The sequence below is a fragment of the Ruditapes philippinarum genome, unplaced genomic scaffold (assembly GCF_026571515.1).
Source record: "Ruditapes philippinarum isolate M1 unplaced genomic scaffold, ASM2657151v2 ctg15629_1_1_1_1, whole genome shotgun sequence".
In the NCBI taxonomy this organism is placed as follows: domain Eukaryota; kingdom Metazoa; phylum Mollusca; class Bivalvia; order Venerida; family Veneridae; genus Ruditapes; species Ruditapes philippinarum.
Window position 1 is genome coordinate 1 of NW_026854681.1, and position 19,258 is coordinate 19,258.

The 19,258-nt window shown below is 32.6% G+C and overlaps 1 long non-coding RNA gene across 1 annotated transcript; it reads right to left on the reverse strand.

Annotated features, from left to right (window-relative positions):
- Positions 1-2,853: 2,853 nt before the first annotated feature.
- Positions 2,854-15,755, reverse strand: LOC132740738 (uncharacterized). The gene is made up of 3 exons (XR_009627205.1): positions 15,650-15,755; positions 3,176-3,264; positions 2,854-2,931 (listed from the first exon to the last, which is right to left on the reverse strand). It is a non-coding gene; the product is annotated as an uncharacterized LOC132740738 (long non-coding RNA).
- Between the last annotated feature and the right edge of the window lie 3,503 nt (positions 15,756-19,258).

Below are 19,258 nucleotides of genomic sequence, written 5' to 3' on the forward strand. Positions count from 1 at the left end.
ATTATTGAAAAGTAAATTTTTCACATTAAACCCTTTTTCCTGGGGGAAAAAGGGGAAAAAAAAATTAAACCATTGGGACCAAACCAGTTTTTTGGTTGAAAAAATACACATTATTTTTTCGGGTTTTAGTTGAAGATACCCAAACAAGAAAAATGAAAAAATAGGATTTGTTGTTTTTTGTTTGATGGGTTTTACGTCCCCTTTAAACAAAGTTTTTTGCACTTCCAGTTTTAAACGAGGAAAATTTTACTGAGGGAGAACCTCAGTGCCTTCTTCATTATTTCAGCACAAAAGGGACCTGAGTAAAACCATGACTTCCGTAAGCGGGGAATTTTTCCCAAATGAAAAACCCAAATCACGTCGGGTTTTCAACCCCAGCGTGGGGGAAGTTTTTTGTTTAGATTAATACAGGGAAAAGGGAATAAATTTATAAAAAATTTCATTTCAAATAAAACACTTCTTCAACAGTATGGGGCAAAAACGACTGTTAAAAGGCTATATTTTCCCGTTCCAAACAGGGTTTTAATTTCCCCACTTTTACCTTAGGTTCAAGGGAATTACCACATTTTTACCGACGTATCTTGGTCAAATTCTCCTTTACAAAATCAAAAAATTTTTCAATTTGACACAGTAAAAATACAATTAATTTTTTGCATTGGTAGAACATCGTGTAATCAAAGCATGACAATACATAAATTACTGAAAAATAAAAGTGCAACTGAAATTTTGGGAAAAATTTGCACTTGAAAAAAAGCTAAATTTCCTGATTTTTAGCATAAATATCAAACCCCCCTTTTTTTTTTAAAACCCTTCATGATTTGCAAATTTTTTCCTCATGAAAAATTCCGAAATTTAAAAATTTGCGAACTTTCAAACACAAACAGACAAAAAAAGCTTTAATATGTTGGGTATTACCCATATTTTCCTTTGAATTTGGGGTTTTAGCTTTTAAAATTTGGGTTTTCAAACCGATACCCTATTTTTTCAAATAAATTTGGTATTCATTTTTATAAAGATATAATTTTAGGGTTCAATATCAAAAAAATTTAAATGTTTTAAAAAATAAATTTGCGGGGCCCCGACAAAAACCCCAAATGCATTTTTTGGGCCAGCATGGATCCAGACCACCTGGGGGTCCCCAAGCTGACAGGATCATGTGTTCGTATTTTTTTCCTACTTTAAAAGGGTGGTAAAGTTTTTGGAGCCCCCGAAGCCGAATACGGATTAGTTTGCATTTATTTGGGGAAAATTGGATAGCAGATATCATATAAAATTTTCCAAAAATACGAGCGTAGACAAATTTAATTTTTCGGAATGAAAATGACAATATGCACTGGTTTTTAAGACGATTGCGTATTTCATTTTTTTTAATTGGGTTTTGATACGCATTCTTAAAAAATCAATTACGTATTTTATAAAATTAATTGCGTAAATACGCAAATATGCACCTTATCTGTTGCTCTGCACAAAAATATACAAAATGTACATAATGTGTAAAAGTGCATGGGAATAAAATCAATCATGTATACAACTCACAAGGTATTACAAATCATAAAAGTAATAAATAAAGGATACTTGATTAATAGTTTCTCAAGTGACGTAGCCAAGAGCAAAAATTTAGAAAGAAATTTTAAAGAGTTTATAAAATATGTGAAATGAATTCCTTTTAATTTCAGTGATTATTACTGCAAATGTCATGCACACACCTTTGTGACAGCATTAGATCATGGCATCACACAGCTTCATGTTAAACTAGAAATGTGTCCATAGGACACGGATGCCCCCACACGCCACTGTTCTGTCAATCTTATGACTCTAGGTCAAATATTTTTTGGACTACATGTGCCCCAAGTTGAAAACTAAAAATCAACAAAGGGCCATAATTCTGTTAAATTTGGTCGCAGCAAACAATCCTTCCTTTACTACCATCTACACCTTAAGGTTGTTAATCCCTGGAAGTTTAAGCAAAATCTGCCATCCGGTTTAAGAGGAGTTGCATTCACAAAATTTCAACATAGTATATAATGAAAAAATCAAAAAAAGGGCCATAATTCTGTTAAATTTGGTTGCAGCAAAAATTCCTTTCTTTATTACATCTACACATTAAGGTTGTTCATTCCTGGAAGTTTAAGCAAAATCTGCTATCCGGTTTAAGAGGAGTTGCATTCACAAAATTTCTTCATAGTATATAGTGAAAAATCAACAAAGGGCCATAATTCTGTAAAATTTTGGTCGCAGCGAAAATTCCTTCCTTTACTACCATCTACACCTGAAGGTTGTTCATCCCTGTAAGTTTAAGCAAAATCTGCCATCCGGTTTAAGAGGAGTTGCGTTCACAAAATTTCTACATAGTATTTAGTGAAAAAATCAACAAAGGGCCATAATTCTGTTAAATTGGTCGCAGCAAAAAATCCTTCCTTTACTACCATCTACACATTAAGGTTGTTCATTCCTGTAAGTTTAAGCAAATTCTGCCATCCAGTTTAAGAGGAGTTGCGTTCACAAAATTTCTACATAGTATCTAGTGAAAAAATGAACAAAGGGCCATAATTCTGTTAAATTTGGTCGCAGCAAAAATTCCTTCCTTTACTACCATCTACACATTAAGGTTGTTCATCCCTGTAAGTTTAAGCAAAATCTGCCATCCGGTTTAAGAGGAGTTGCGTTCACAAGATTTCGGGAAGTACGGACGGACGGACTGACGGACGGACTGACGTATTGACGGACTGACGGACGGACGGACAAGTGCAACGCTATATGCTCCCACATTGTGGGGGCATAAAAATCATAATTACATTAAAGTTCTTGAATTTGTTATATTTTCATATAAAGTCTGCAAATGTTTTACCTTTAATAATCTTACCTGACAATGTTTCTATGTTTAAGTTCCTTTAACAAACAAATCTCTCGTAATGCCGAGCTTGGCACTCCCTGAAATTCAAAAAAAAAATTGTCTCAGGAAATAATTTCATGACATTTTCAAAAATATCAGGGTGTATATAGGTTTAAATTTCTCTTTTACAATGTCATTTAACACAGAATCATTTCAGCAATATTTCAACAAGTACAGTCAAACGTGTATTAAGCGACCGGGCAAGGGAAACACCCAAAACGGTAGCTGTATGAAACGGTCTCTTAAGACAGTACAACAATCATGTAAGATTATTATCATTACCTCATCATCATCATCAAGACGCACTCTCTTTAATGCTACAATCTCTTGAGATTCTCTATTCTTTGCTTTAAACACTGTTCCATATGTCCCTAAAAATACAAAATAATCACAATGCTAGTTAGTTCATATTTGAGCCGCGTCACGACAAAACCAACATAGTGCGTTTGCGACAAGCATGGATCCATGCATCCGTGCAGTCTGATCAGGATCCATGCTGTTCGCTTACCAACTCTATTACAAGTAGAGAAACTGATAGCGAACAGCCAAATCCTGGTCAGACTGTGGGGATGAGCAGGCTGGTCTGGATCCATGCTGGTCGCAAACGCACTATGTTGGTTTTGTCGTGACGCGGCTCATTTGTTTTTCATTACCACTAAAGTTTGTACCTTGCCAGTGCTGGTTCAAATCCAGTCAGGGACAGTGGATTCTTGTGGTAAGGAAAAGTCAGCCAGCTTTCAAGGTTGGTGGTTCTATAAATGTGCCTAGTCATCCGCATTAAAATAATGCAGGAAGTGGCACCTGTGGTCTCCCTCTACCAGAAGAGTTGAAAAGAACCCCATATGACCTTAACAGTGATGACGTGATCCCCATTTTAAACCCAACATGACAAACAAAACTATAAAGTTTATGTCACAACAACATTGTTATGATCACACCAGTATAGGATTACACAATTTAAACAACAACTTAACCAATATGAGCTAGAAACAACTAGAAATGTGTCCATAGGACACTGATGCCCCCACATGCCACTGTTCTGTCAATCTTATGACTCTAGGTCAAATATTTTTTTTGACTACATGTGCCACAAGTTGAAAACTAAAAATCAACAAAGGACCATAATTCTGTTAAATTTGGTCGCAGCAAAAATTTCTTCCTTTACTTCCATCTACACATGAAGGTTGTTCATCCCTGGAAGTTTAAGCAAAATCTGCCATCCGGTTTAAGAGGAGTTGCGTTCACAAAATTTCTGCATAGTGTATAGTGAAAAAATCAACAAAGGGCCATAATTCTGTTAAATTTGGTCGCAGCAAAAATTCCTTCCTTTACCACCATCTACACATTAAGGTTGTTCATCCCTGGAAGTTTAAGCAAAATCTGCCATCCGGTTTAAGAGGAGTTGCGTTCACAAAATTTCTGCATAGTATATAGTGAAAAAATCAACAAAGGGCCATAATTCTGTTAAATTTGGTCGCAGCAAAAATTCCTTCCTTAACTACCATCTACACATAAAGGTTGTTCATCCCTGGAAGTTTAAGCAAAATCTGCCATCCGGTTTAAGAGGAGTTGCGTTCACAAAATTTCTACATAGTATATAGTGAAAAAATCAACAAAGGGCCATAATTCTGTTAAATTTGGTCGCAGCAAAAATTCCTTCCTTTACTACCATCTACACATTAAGGTTTATCATCCCTGGAAGTTTAAGCAAAATCTGCCATCCGGTTTAAGAGGAGTTGCGTTCACAAAATTTCTACATAGTATATAGTGAAAAAATCAACAAAGGGCCATAATTCTGTTAAATTTGGTCGCAGCAAAAATTCCTTCCTTTACTACCATTTACACATTAAGGTTGTTCATCCCTGTAAGTTTAAGCAAAATCTGCCATCCGGTTTAAGAGGAGATGCGTTCACAAGATTTCGGGACGTACAGACGGACGGACGGACGGACACTCGGACGGACAAGTGCAACGCTATATGCTCCCACTCTGTGGGGGCATAAAAATAATAATATTCATTCAAATTCTTCTTCAAAATTTCCTTTTTTCTGCTCTAACAGGTATTCAAATTTTTCTTTCATCTAATAAAAAGAGACAAATTAAATAGGCATTAGGTGAAATTGCTCAAAATTTAAATTGATGAGTTGGTCAAATTCTAAGGGGTTCTTTGGGCAGTGGCCTACATTGCTGGCCTACTTGAAGCTATGCTGTCAAGAAAGCTAATAAGTTTTTTGTATATCAGCCATGACACAATCGACTTACTCCAGAATAGATGTTATTCGAAATTAGGCTAATCCCCCAATATATATGAACAAACATTTACTGTTAAAGCTTCAATTAGCACTATCATTTGGAATAGAACAGTCAATCAGGGAATAAGCATGGATAAGAAAAAAACCCACATTTGCCAAAATCAATTAATATAATTGGAACATATTTGAATTGCTCCTCATTATCATATCCTGAGTCTTGTTAACATAATATACTAAATAACACTTTATAATTAATGGTAAACCATTCATTCATTAAAACAATTAAAATCTACCATATAACAAGACTGTATAAAACTAAAATTATATTAATTGTGATGCTAAATATGCCTCCAAGATAGATTCCAAATTTATTGTTGTAAATAGAACAAATGATGTTTTTTTTCTGTCAAATGTGAAACAAAAAAATATATAAGTACAATCCAATAATTTTTGAAGTAATAGCCCAGTGGTTTTTCTGAGTTAATTTCCTTAGCCTCTGGAATTTGGGAAGAATTGCTAATTGTGAAGTAAAAAAGCTGGTGTATGTTTAGATTTTAGGGAAAATTGCATGATTTTAACCCATTACGTTATATACATGCCTTTTAACGCCTTTTTTCACCCCCCCCCTTTTTGTTGTCTCAAATGGTGAAAAATGCCTTATTTAGGCCCCCAACACTTGTTTTTGTTTGAAAAATGTTGTTAAAAAATGACCTCTTTTTCGGCGCGGCCGCCCAACCAAAAGATACATCAGGGGGTTGCCAGAAGGGGGATGTGCCCCCTTCTGTTTGGGGGGTTTGAAGGGGGCAGAGCCAAGAAAATTTTGGACTTGTGAGAGGCTATAAATGACCCCAGATTGATCATAAGGTAACGTGTAACCAACGCTGAAAAGCATTTGACTCTATCTCAATCCATTGAGAAGTTACAGCACTTTGAAATCAATTTTGATGGAAAAAATCAACACAAAATAGTGATTTTTGGCAATTTTGAGATGTCCCCTCGTTGCCATGGTAACAGAAAATTTAAGCCTGAGCATGTTGTTGCAAGGGCAATTGTCCAGTCAACATTTGTGCCAAGTTTGATTAGTGTTGAAGCAGTTTTTATAGTATTATAGCAATTTGAACTTGTAACGGGAGACTTTTCAATGAAAAAAGCCATTTTTCACAAAATGCTCATGAAGTAATGGCTTAAAGAGAATTTCAATTGGGAAGAGGCCTTTTATAGGCCTCTGTTATATTTGATGAAAAATAACTGATACAATGTACATTATTTGCATATACACGGGTATAAGTTTATCTGAAGAGAAAATCAAACTTGACCTGTGTTTTGACGTATAAACATTATCACTGAAAGCCTCCAAAAGTCATTCTATGGAAACCAATAATTTTGTGATAAATTTGCTTTAAAAGGAGCATAACTCTGTCAATAATAAGTTGATAGAAGTTATGCCAAGTATAAACACAATAATTAAATTCCTTGCAGCAATGAATGCATGGACTAACAATGCCCTAACACCAAACATCACATCATTCTATAGATATGTAATAACAAATTTGATCATTCTTTTTTATTGTACCTTATTTAAAGCTAAAATTTTTTCGCAATGATTAAATGAAAGTAATGAATTTCATATGCATTTAGCTAATAGAAAATATCAAAATATTCATTCACATTGTGTAAAAATATCAAAATTTATCCATATTAAGTTTACTAAGATATCAAAATTCAATGAAAATAAAATTCCATCCTCATTTAAACTGAAAGTATCCAAGTTAAAAAAAATCAAATTACTAAGTGTAATAGTTAACTGAAGATATCAAAATCAATTCACAATAAGTTAAATAGCTATTTAAAATATTTCAAATCATTCAAATTTAGCTAATAGAAAAAAATAAAATCACATTCACAGTTAGTTAACTGAAAATCCATTATTTTCTTAATAATACAAGATTAACTTAATAGTAAAATTCATTCACATTTACCTTTAGTGAAATAAATATTCCCTAAAATCAAAGATCCTTCTTATTAACTTAACTGTACCATTTATTTATTGAGCAAATAGATTGAATAGTCATTGCTGCTTCAATAGTTATTAAGTAACTCTAAATCTTGCCCCGGGCACATCTTTACACATGTATACACTTTTTCATTGTCAAATAGAGTGAAAGAAATTCAAAAAATGATAGCTATGGACATGTATTTCTTTTCAAAGAATTGGTTTAACTGTCTGTTATCGTGTGGTAATTTATAGTAAGAACTAACACCTAATTTCAGTTCTAAAATAAAAATGAAGGCCAAGGATCCTGTTTGGAATCATTATGATTTGATAGAGGGTGATGATTCTATACAGAAAGCTAAATGTAAAGATTGTGGGAGTATCGTTAGTGCTAAGAGTGCGCGGCTGCGGATACATAGAGCTAAATGTTGCGGACAGACTCCTCAGTCTGAAGGTGCGTTTGACAGTGTTGGTTCACCTCAACATGAACCACCTCCATTACCCCCACCAATGATGAACAGATCTTATTATGACATGATGAGTCCAGCTGCTAGTTTTCCGGTAAGTTCAGTTTATTAGCATAACTTTTTAACAATACTCATGGCAACAATCTTTACTGTAAAAACAATTTATATTAGCTTTTGGTAAAGAAAAATAAATGTAAATATGCACAAAAAACAACATATGATGCAAACAAATTTTGGTGTAAAACTGAAAAAAAAAACTAGAAATGTGTCATCATGCCACGGATGCCCCCGCATGCAGCCAAAATTTCAGATGGTGCATTAATTATTTTTTTCATTTTAAGTTCAAAGCCCTTAAAACTTTTCAATGTTAACACAAACCATTTTCATACAATGTTCAAGGCACTGAAATTATTCAGTCTTAACCTTTTAAAAATAGCATATTGCTTATTTGTAGCCAAAATAATGGCTAAAAGTATGAGTGCTGAAACTGAAAGTTCAAAATTTTTCCAACATTCAGGAAAGATAAGTTTGTCCAAAATCATTGAACCACGACCAAATTCAAACTTAAACTGCTTATTCCTAAGATGTATCTATATTATTTTCAAAGTGAAAGGGACATAACTCTGCCAAAAAAATCATCAAACCAAGACCAAATTCCAACTTGACCTGCCCATTCCTTTGACATATCCATATGTCAAATTTAAGTACTGTTGGGTAGATAATGAACAGAAACTGTAAATTTCATATTATTTTCAAAATGAAAGGGGCATTACTCTGCCAAAAATCATTGAACCATGACCAAATTCGAACTTGGCCTGGGCATTCCAAAAACATATCCGTATGTCAAATTTGAGTTGAATGTGTTGTACCATTGGGGAGATAATAAACGGAAACTGAAAATTTCATATTATTTTCAAAGTGAAAGGGGCATAACTCTGCCAAAAATCATTGAACCATGACCAAATTTGAACTTGACCTGCGCATTCCTTTGACGCATCCATATGTCAAGTTTGAGTTGAATGTGTTGTACCTTTAGGGAGATAATGAATGGAAACTAAAAATTTCATATTGTTTTCAAAGTAAAAGGAGCATAACTCTGCCAAAAATCATCGAACCATGACCAAATTCGAACTTGACCTGTATTTTCTCATGACATATCCATATGTCAAGTTTGAGTTGAATGTGTTGTACCTTTGGGGAGATAATGAATGGAAACTGAAAATTTCATATTGTTTTCAAAGTAAAAGGAGCATAACTCTGCCAAAAATCATCGAACCATGACCAAATTCGAACTTGACCTGTATTTTCTCATGGCATATCCATATGTCAAGTTTGAGTTGAATGTGTTGTACCTTTGGGGAGATAATGAACGGAAACTGAAAATTTCATATATTTTTCAAAGTAAAAGGGGCATAACTCTGCCAAAAATCATAGAACCATGACCAACTTCGAACTTGACCTGTATTTTCTCATGACATATCCATATGTCAAGTTTGAGTTGAATGTGTTGTACCGTTGGGGAGATAATGAACGGAAACTGAAAATTTCATATTATTTTCAAAGTAAAAGGGGCATAACTCTGCCAAAAATCATTGAACCAAGACAAAATTCGAACTTGACCTGGTTTTTTTCATGACATATCCATATGTCAAGTTTGAGTTGAATGTGTTGTACCGTTGGGGAGATAATGAACGGAAACTGAAATTTCATATTATTTTCAAAGTAAAAGGGGCATAACTCTGCAAAAAATCATCAATTAACCATGACCAAATTCGAACTTGACCTGTATTTTCTCATGACATATCCATATGTGAAATTTGAGTTGAATGTGTGCAACCGTTCTTAAGATAATGAACGGAAACTGATGATGACGGAATGACAGAATGACGGAAGGACGGAATGACGGAACAGGGTAACACTATATGCCCCGTTACATGAGCTCTGACTAAGGTTTGAACTCTAGACCTCGTCACTACATGACAGACACTTACCACATCACTTAAATCTTTAGCTTAACCCAAAAACAAGGCTCATTGACTGTTAAGTGGTCTTTACGTATAATATTAATTGTTTCAGTGTAAGATAGAAATTCAAAATAAAATGTATATTTAATCAAATGGACATCATATATAACATTTTCCTGATAGCATATCATATAAAGTGAAAATGGAAAATACAAAAACAAACAAGTTTTCTACTTATCTACTGGTAATGATTTTTATAGTGTTGTAGTTCACTTTAACTAAATAATGTCAGGTACTTGTCATGACTCTGAATTGATCCTGCATGCTGACTGCATGTGTGATAAAATTATCCCAGATTTATTTACAACATCAAGAGGCTTGGTCTTGGGATGGGTCTTGTATCAAATTTATACATTCATTTATAAATAGGGGATAAAAGCAAAAAGGTGTTTATCTATTTTCTTTTTCTAATTTCCTCTAAATATGACCAGCCTCCAAAGTCCAAACCATTCTCAGGTTATTGTTCCAAGTGCCTGTCCAACGATTTTTAATGGCCTGGATGACCTTGACCTTTTGACTGACCTTAAAATAGTCAGGAACCATCTGCTACTCACGACAGACCTGCAAATCAAATCTTAGAGCATTCTCTCTCATGATCAGATAAGGTTATAGTGGCCATTTTAGATCCGAGTGACCTTTTTCCAAGTGACCTACAAATTTATAAGCCAGTGGAAACCCTGAGCTGATAAGGAACATCATATTGTCATGACAAAACTCAATAACACTTAAAACTATAAAACAAAGCATTCTCTTGTCATTGAACACTTGACCTTTTAGAGGTCAAGACAATATTGACATTGACCTTTGACCGACTGACTTCAATATCAAAATTTGTCAGATAGTCATGTTAAACCTCCACAACAATTACTGGGACTATAATACTCTTGTTGTTCCAGAAAAGAAAACTTTTTAGGTTCTTAACACTGTTTAGGATATACAAAAATGGAAAACCTTGAATCTCAAAGGGACTTTGAAATACTTAACAAACTCTTATATGTAGTTTGTTTTCAAAACGTAACCAAGTAAGTCCTAATAACCATTGATATCTAACTTTTTTGTTTAAATTTCAAAATAAAATTAAATCTTAGCCTGTATATAGACAGAAACATCTGGCAGCCGCAAGAATTTGAGATTACCACTGAAAGTTTGAGCCAAATGTAGGTCACTTTACAGTTGAAACATACAGTTACCTGTGACAATAATGAAGGAGGTTACCAGGGCTGTTGGTGCTAAGCAAAGGGAAAGCCTTTTAAGCCATCACTGCATATTTTAAAGTACCCTTCCTTGAAGTTGTTGTCCCTGCCTACTACTCTGTTGGGCCACTTCCCTTGGCTTCAATCAGGATATCGGCAGCTGTTTCATAGAATGCTAGAGTAGCTTAATTTACACACTGCATACAAAATAATTATGTAATTGTAGTGTGGTATAAAAATGTTCAATACATAGACACTGTCCCATATGATATATATAATAACCCTGATGAAGGTTCAATAGAAACAAAACCAGTGGAGAATAAATGACCTCAACCTGCATTGATGTTGATGTGTTGTATTCCTTCATTTTCCTCTTAATTTCTAATAAATAACATTCTGGAGTTAGTGGATCTGATTTGTTGGAGATATTTTAAATGAGTAATTAGCAGTTTAATTCTACATTTAAGCAAAGATATGAATGTCAGCAAATTTCTCAAAACTAATGGCAAGGTCACATAATAAATAAGCAAGATATGATAGTGAATATTTGTTATTTTAATTATTATAATCATCTTTACTTATTTTGTTCATAACAGTACATGCATTGTACTTTGTAAGAGTCATCATTACTTTATTGGAAGAATGAAACATATTTATATCAGGATATAAGGATATCATTAAATTATTTTATTTTTTAAATAAAAAAAATTGTAATCATTAATGGAAGTTAAATTGGTGAAATGCCATTTAGGTTCATTCGCTGTATCTCACTGAAACAATGATCAGGTTTTTAGCTATAATATCCCATTTTAATTCAATATGAATTGACCTTTTCGAAAACCTAGCTAAACACCGTTTTCCGGTACGTTACCGATTTAGCTCTGGGGAATTACACCAAATGAAGAACATAACACAGTAACATGATATTTCTATTTTTGTTTCATTATTTTACCGTTTAAGGTGAAAAGAAATGATGTTATTGAAAATTATCAATATTCCTTTAATATCTATTGCAAATTTTTCAAAAAATAAGTTGTTGATAATGAAAATCAATAAAATTTAAACAGACGTAGTGGAATCTTCCATAATAAATAAGGTTATTTTCTGTGTAAACTTGTGTATTTACTTTATTTTTTGTATGGAATTAATCATACAATGATATTTAATTATTTTCTTATAAAGAAATAACTGTTTTATTTCAATTTAATTTTAAAAAAGGCTGAAAACATCGAGTTCGCTATTTCACTCCATTAGGTGAATTCCCCAGAGCTATGTACAGAAAGTACCGGAAAACGGCGTTTAGCTAGGTTTTCGAATTCGTGAATTCAACTAGTGAGTGGTGAATCATTTCAATTGACTTCTATAGTTGAATTTAGGAATAATTTTCTTATTAAAATATTCAAGATCATTTATATGAAATGAGTAATTGTTAATAAATTGGAACATTGTTTAGATGTTAAACTAAAAAATCTTATAGGAAAAAAAAAGAAAGAACAAAAACTGCAGATTTTTTCCCCACTACTTGCATACATATGTTACTCAAGAGACCCTTGATTTATTGAACTTAAAACTCTGTCTAGTCCAACTAATTAAGACTTGTCAAAGAGTCAAGATATTTTTTGAATGGGTGATGTCTTCTCCCAGGTCAAACCACAAACTGCATTTTTCTAGAAATGAAAGGAAGAAATGGGCCCACTTTACCAGTGATAGATATCACATAATCCAACATAATTTCTGTCTCAACTGTAATAAAGTATTAAATCTACAATCTTTAATATTAACCGAAGCATATGTAAACATTACACCTCTAGAACAGCTACACATATCTTTTTATCAGCCTTTTTCAGTTCTTAAGCAGTCATTAACATTTCAATTGTTTCAGTAAAAAATTTTATTTTAATACAGTCTTTATTTTGCCTCCAGTGTTTGCCAATCTATAGAGACCGGATTAGCAATATTTATTTTATTTACAGAATCACAGAATCATTTGTTTTATGATGATGCCATAACACGTCCGCCAAATAAATAACAAATACAAAACAAATTTTAAATGAATAGTTGGTACCAATTTAGAGAGCAGTAATTGAATAAATTTTTCATTGAGATTTAAGTAACAAATTATATATTCTGATGATTTTTTGAAGAACTGAAAAGTGTTTTCTAGGGCTGCAACGATACACCAAAAGTTTGATTCAATTTCGGTTTCAGGCAGTTTTCGATTTGATTCATTTCCTTTAACTATTTTGTCTTTAGCTGACAATTCTGCTTACCGGCTGTAAAAATCAATGGCCCTTGACATTTTTTTTTCATTTTTTTTTAGTGGTCTGAACTAATTTTTCCCTAACTTATTATATAATATTATTAGAAATAAACTAGAGGAGGACTAAGAGAAACCACATGTCACCTCCTAAGTAATAGGTTAAAATTATTTAATAAAGTCTACTAGTTTCGATCATTACAATGATCTTCATCAGGACAAATAATAGATAAAATTTATCATTAAAGTGCTAAAAAAGAGGTAACAAAAAGTTACGTGTGTTACTATAAATAGTAACATGTGTTACTATTAATAACATAAATCTGGAATGTTGCCAGCAGTCTTTAAGCTTATAAAATATCTATAAATAGAACACACAGTTAGTTGGACCGTTTGATTACTGCTGACCATTCCATATATGCTCGTTTGTGTCACTGTACATTAAATGTTCGTCATGGCATACTGTACTGTTGCTTGAAGAGGGGGTAACCTTTGGTGGTGTTTGAGTAGGGTTTCTTGGAGAATTAGATAATGGTGACAATGGTGGCAGTATGTTGAAAACTAGAGTGTCAATGTCTGGATTACTGGGGGCCATGCTAGTTTAGAGGTGGAGTTAGTCTTAGGGGTTGCACATCATTGAATACCCACAGTCGAACCATAAACATTTTAATATCAGCCTTGGTATTTTTGGCCAATATCCAGTTGATTTGAGGTGTGTAAAAGACAGCTATTTCATTGACCTTTTCGAAAACCTAGTTAAACTCTGTTTTCCAGTATGTTACGGATTTAGCTCTGGGGAATTACACATAATGAAGTACATAACACTCTTACATGATATTTCTGTTTTTCTATCATTATTTTACCATTTAAGGTGGAAAAACTTGATGTGTTTGAAAATAATCAATGTCCCTTTTATATCTATTGCAAATTTTTCAAAAAATAAATTGTCTATAATGAAAATCAATAAAATTTAAAGAGACATAGTGGAATCTTCCATAATAAATAAGGTTATTTTCTAAACTTGTGTATTTACTTTATTTTTTGTATGGAATTATTCATACAATGATATTTAATTATTTTCTTATACAGAAATAACTGTTTTATTTCAATTTAATTTAAAAAAAGGCCGAAAACTTTGAGTTAGCTATTACACTCCATTAGGTGAATTCCCCAGAGCTACATACAGAAAGTACCGGAAAATGGCGTTTAGCCAGGTTTTCAAATTTGTAAATTGGTTGCCACATGATTCAAAAGGCTCTTTCTATACAATATTTTACAGACAAAATTGCAGCAACCAAATAAATTCAGATGTAAAAAGTTCAATAAATTTGATGCACCTGTTGCTGTATATCCAGGCAAATTGATAAATCGTAGCCGCGGCTTGATTGCATGTAACAATGTTAATCAATTGTGGGTATATGAAGATGAGGGTTGCACTGTATTCTAATATGAAATTAGGCAAAGCCTTTGAACGGGGAAGTCGGTAAAAATCCTTTCATTTTTCCGTTTAAAAGATGTTATCCCGTATTTCATATACAACTTCCATTTTCACTCTGAACACTCGATAATTATTAATCCGTAAAGTTGAGATTTGTTCTGTTATCGGATTACCCCGCCTAATTTCATTGAAATACATTGAAAATGGCGGCGCTCCACTAGTACTGACACTGAAAATTTCATTGATAGATATAGAATTCTATATATTTTTAAATGTATTTCATTTGATTTTCTTTAAAATATACACGTGTAGTCTATAGCCGGGCAAGCCAAAGCCCGGCCCCGCTTCGCGGACCCGGCATTTGACTTCCCTGTATTAAATCTATCTAGTTCAGACTTCCCGAAATACGTCGGTCCAACGGACATGTCCGATAAATATTGATCAGGTCCGACAATTTTTTATTCCGGATCGGTCCGACTGTCCGGCTTTTATCCAAGCCGCATGTATACAAAATGGCGTCGAGAAAGGTGCCAAACCTGGGAAAAAACGAAAATCTACGTCAGAAGAGTGCGCAGAACAGCAATAAATGGATGAAAAGAATAGACCGGAGACAAAATTAAATGAAAAATGGAAGCAGAACCATGAATCATTGGTGTATGACAGGGAGGAGATGAAAATGCGCTGTACGGATTGTGCCGATTTTTACGGCAAAAAAATAAAAAACATAAAGTGTCTTAGAAATACAAACACAAGTTTTTCATTGATTTTGATCAATTTTATTTGGTCCGACAGATTTTGTTTCGGTCCGGCAGATTTTCATGGTTTGTCAGACCGAATGTCTGACAGTTTTTTTCAACTTTCGGGAAGTCTGTAGTTACATAAAACAATATCATTAAACTGTTTTTGTTATGATTAAAACAAAAAAGGGCAACAAATAAGAAGTTCACAATGCTGATTTAAAAAAAAAAAAAAAAAAAAAAAAAAAAAAACGAGTGCTGGTCGAGTCATCTAAGGTGCGAATTGAAATGAGGCCGATTGTCATATCACATTATGTAAGCTTGGTTTACAACTTAAGACAACCTTTCAATGGTATAGTCATTTCAAAATAATGATTTTAATTTTCAAAATTTATACCTTCCCCAATTTTCTCAAGTTTTTCATATTTTTGCATTTCTCAAAATTATTTGTGCATCTCTGTTTGTCAAACGCTTGTTATACTTTTTCTAAAGTCTGTCCGTACACGTTACAAAATTGTATAATAAGCCAAAACAATTATATCATACATGTATGTAAATGAGCGTTATTTGTGTTTATATAAAGGCTAAGTAATGCGTTTTAGGATAAGATTCTTCTTATATATAGAGTAAGTATTTCAATAACAAATGTGCCTTTAGTAATTTCTGATTAAGTATTTAACCAAAGACATAATTATGACACTAGTCTATGTTGACGAAAAATTCCCAAAACAGCTGATTTTTAAAAAGAAAAAATTCATATTCGGTACTCCTGTTCATATTGGCGAATATGAGTTCATATTCGGTATTTAGAGAGACAGATTTATAACGTTTATAAACATAATTACATTACAGTATATCATTTGAGACTATTGAAAGAACTTTACCATACAACATGAAATAAATGACAGCAATTATTTTTTTTACAGTTTACATGTATACAATTGGAACTTTAATATATTAAATCATGTAAATATAACATGAAAGACATATGCAAATAGAAAAAAAAAACAATAAACATGCAGCTACAATGTCTATAATTGCTGACAAATAAATGTATGTATAACTTTCAACATAAACAGTACACTATCAAGGTAGTGCATGTACATGTCAATTAAAGAACAAAGGAAGTGTGAAAGGAATTTGTATTTAAAGATCCAGTTATTCAATATTTTTAAGGTTTTATATCATAAATATAATGCTCAAATGAAGATATTCAATATTGTAAGTTCCAAAAAGCATTATTTGTATAGATATCACCGAATTTACATTTTTATGATAATAATTAGAAATGCTAATAAAGGGAGGCAATTAGAAATTTATTTTCTATAAAGTCTAAGTCAAATTTTTCAAAAAGAAATGAATGCATATATTTTAATGATAACATATAATGTGGACAAATATTTGCAGTACATATTTTACATATTCTTTGATGTTTAAAAAAAATGTTGTGGAATATACATATATAAAATTTCACTTAAATGTGGTATCTAACAACCTTAAATACAACATACAGGATCTTTAGAGTTTTGTCAAATATATCTTTGAAAAAATAATACAGTTACCCTTTAAATGAATAATAGAAAGTTATTTTAAACAGTTAAACTTTCATTGCAATTATTAATTGTAATAATATTTTTGAAAATGTAGAGCTACATTTAATTATGATCATATTTATTTACTATTTCAAAAATGTCATAGTGGTAACACTTTTTTGAAAATAACGACAATAATTTTTCTATTTTGTAAGGTATACATTTAAGATACAAACAAAAATATATTGAAAAATTTATTTTTTAATAACCATAATTTGACTATGTATGAAAGGGGAGTGAAGTGTCTCAATCAGTCAATCAAATTTCATAAAAGGGGATTGAAGTGGGCCAGGGTGAAGTGACTAAGGGGTGAACTGTCTGTAAATCCACACGTGTCTTTAAACCCATTATTTTTTGCAGAAAATGTAACATCTATGCTCATTGGACTAAAATGAGTTGTATGGAGTTGGAATATTATAAATTTTTGATAATAAAACAATGGTATGAAATAATGAATATTTACATCAGTCAGTATACGGTACGGTACGGCACGTGTCACAATTATTATCAAATCTCAAATTACCAAGCATTTAAATGATACTGATGTTTTATTTTGGCGTCGGCGAAGCACAAAGAAAATTCAATTGATATGCAGCAGCCCCAGCGATATCCGTCCCAAGTCCCACAAATGAGGTCTTATCCTCAGCCAGGATACCCATCGGTATGATATCCTAGAATTAATAGCTTCCTTAATTTATACTAGCAAAGTCATTCCTAAAATTATAGGTGTGGTTTCGGTGGGTGGGGTAAGACTAAGAGAATACTAATATTCAAATTGTGCATTTACATTAGTATAATGATTATAATGTATTTCTTTTATGACCTGTGTTTGTGTTAATGCAGATGTTATTGTTAAATATGAAAGTAGGCAAAGCTGTGAAACAGGAAAGGGCATGCCCTAGTCCAATATATCAGATGTTACAGGCTTGTTATAGTTTATGTCAGTCAAGCCTGACGTTAGCCTAATTAATTCGGCGTGAACGGTTTGACCCATTTTACAGACTTTTTTTTTCTTACTATCAAACCGTTACGCCTAATTTTAACTGTTATTTTTAGGCAAGGAAAATCTATCGGCAACACTATCGATAGTTTGGACTGATTTTTACTGCTTAAACATGAAAGTAACTTCAATGTCCTATAAAAATCAATAGAATATAAATTCTTGTACTAACTTCTCCTTGAAAAAATATTAGATTGTACCTGTCTTAATGCATACATGCGATTTATTTCAAATTTGAACTGTCTACATTATCTTTGGCGGACATGTTATGACTATCGTAAAAAATCGATTCCGTGAAAGCTGGTAGTACCTACCAGTGTGTCTAGCAGGTAAGTTTGGGTAATGCAGGAAGATTAACTTGCAAAAAAATATTGGGGAAATAAATCTATTCATTATTTTGTAATAAATTTGTTCATTATTAAATACTAATGAAAAAATACCAATGTGTTTAACATAAAATGCAATGGTAGCAAATAGCCGTACAAGTACTGTTGTTTAATATTTTTTAAATGTTTTAATACATGTGCTCAACATTTATCAATAGGTGGTTTGCCTTCTTGTTTACTGCTAATGACTGCCAATGTCACTCTCGCATAAAATACTGACTTCATTTATACATGCATATTTATATGACAATTAAGAACGTAAAAGAAATATTCATGGGAACTATTTAAATGCACATCAAATTATTCAGTATTTGTACAAATAATATTTCAAGAGTTCTTTTCACCGATTACCGATAAATAATACCATATTAAACCTACTGATGAAAATTAATGTCTTCTTGACATACTTTATTAATTTACTAAAAAGGAACTTTATTGTGATCCAGCCATATGCTGTGTAACTATAAGGGAAGGGTCACATATTTTAATTGAAATATATTTTAAATAGAGGATATTAAAAAAAGGTCATTTAGAAGATAAGAATTTTCAAATGAACAGATTAAGAGACTTGTACATGTTTAAGGTGTATGTCTTGTTGTTTTATACTGTTTTGGTGACACTTTTGTTTGTGTCCCTTGTTTTCTCGTCTATGGTAAGTGTCTTCCCTTTGCCCCTAGTTTTATTTCTTTATTTCGCCCCCTCCCCCTTCCTTGAATTTCCTATCCTCTTCCCATGTGCTCGTTTACTTAGACGCCCTATTAATCATTCATTTATTTATTTTCTTTGATTTTGATTTCCTTGTCAGTTACCATTATTTCTTCATATGTATCATTTTAGTAAAAAGCCTGACCATGCTCTCCCTTGCGCCCTGTCTTGTTTTTGTTTAGGATGCTCCTGGGCTCCTTGCCAATGGTTCTTGTTCGTGGGTCGTGTTGGGGTTGCGTTCATTGAACGTCACCTTTCCTTGTTCATCTTGTTTAACATATTTTATACATGTTTACCGAACCGTAACAAACACATAATGATTA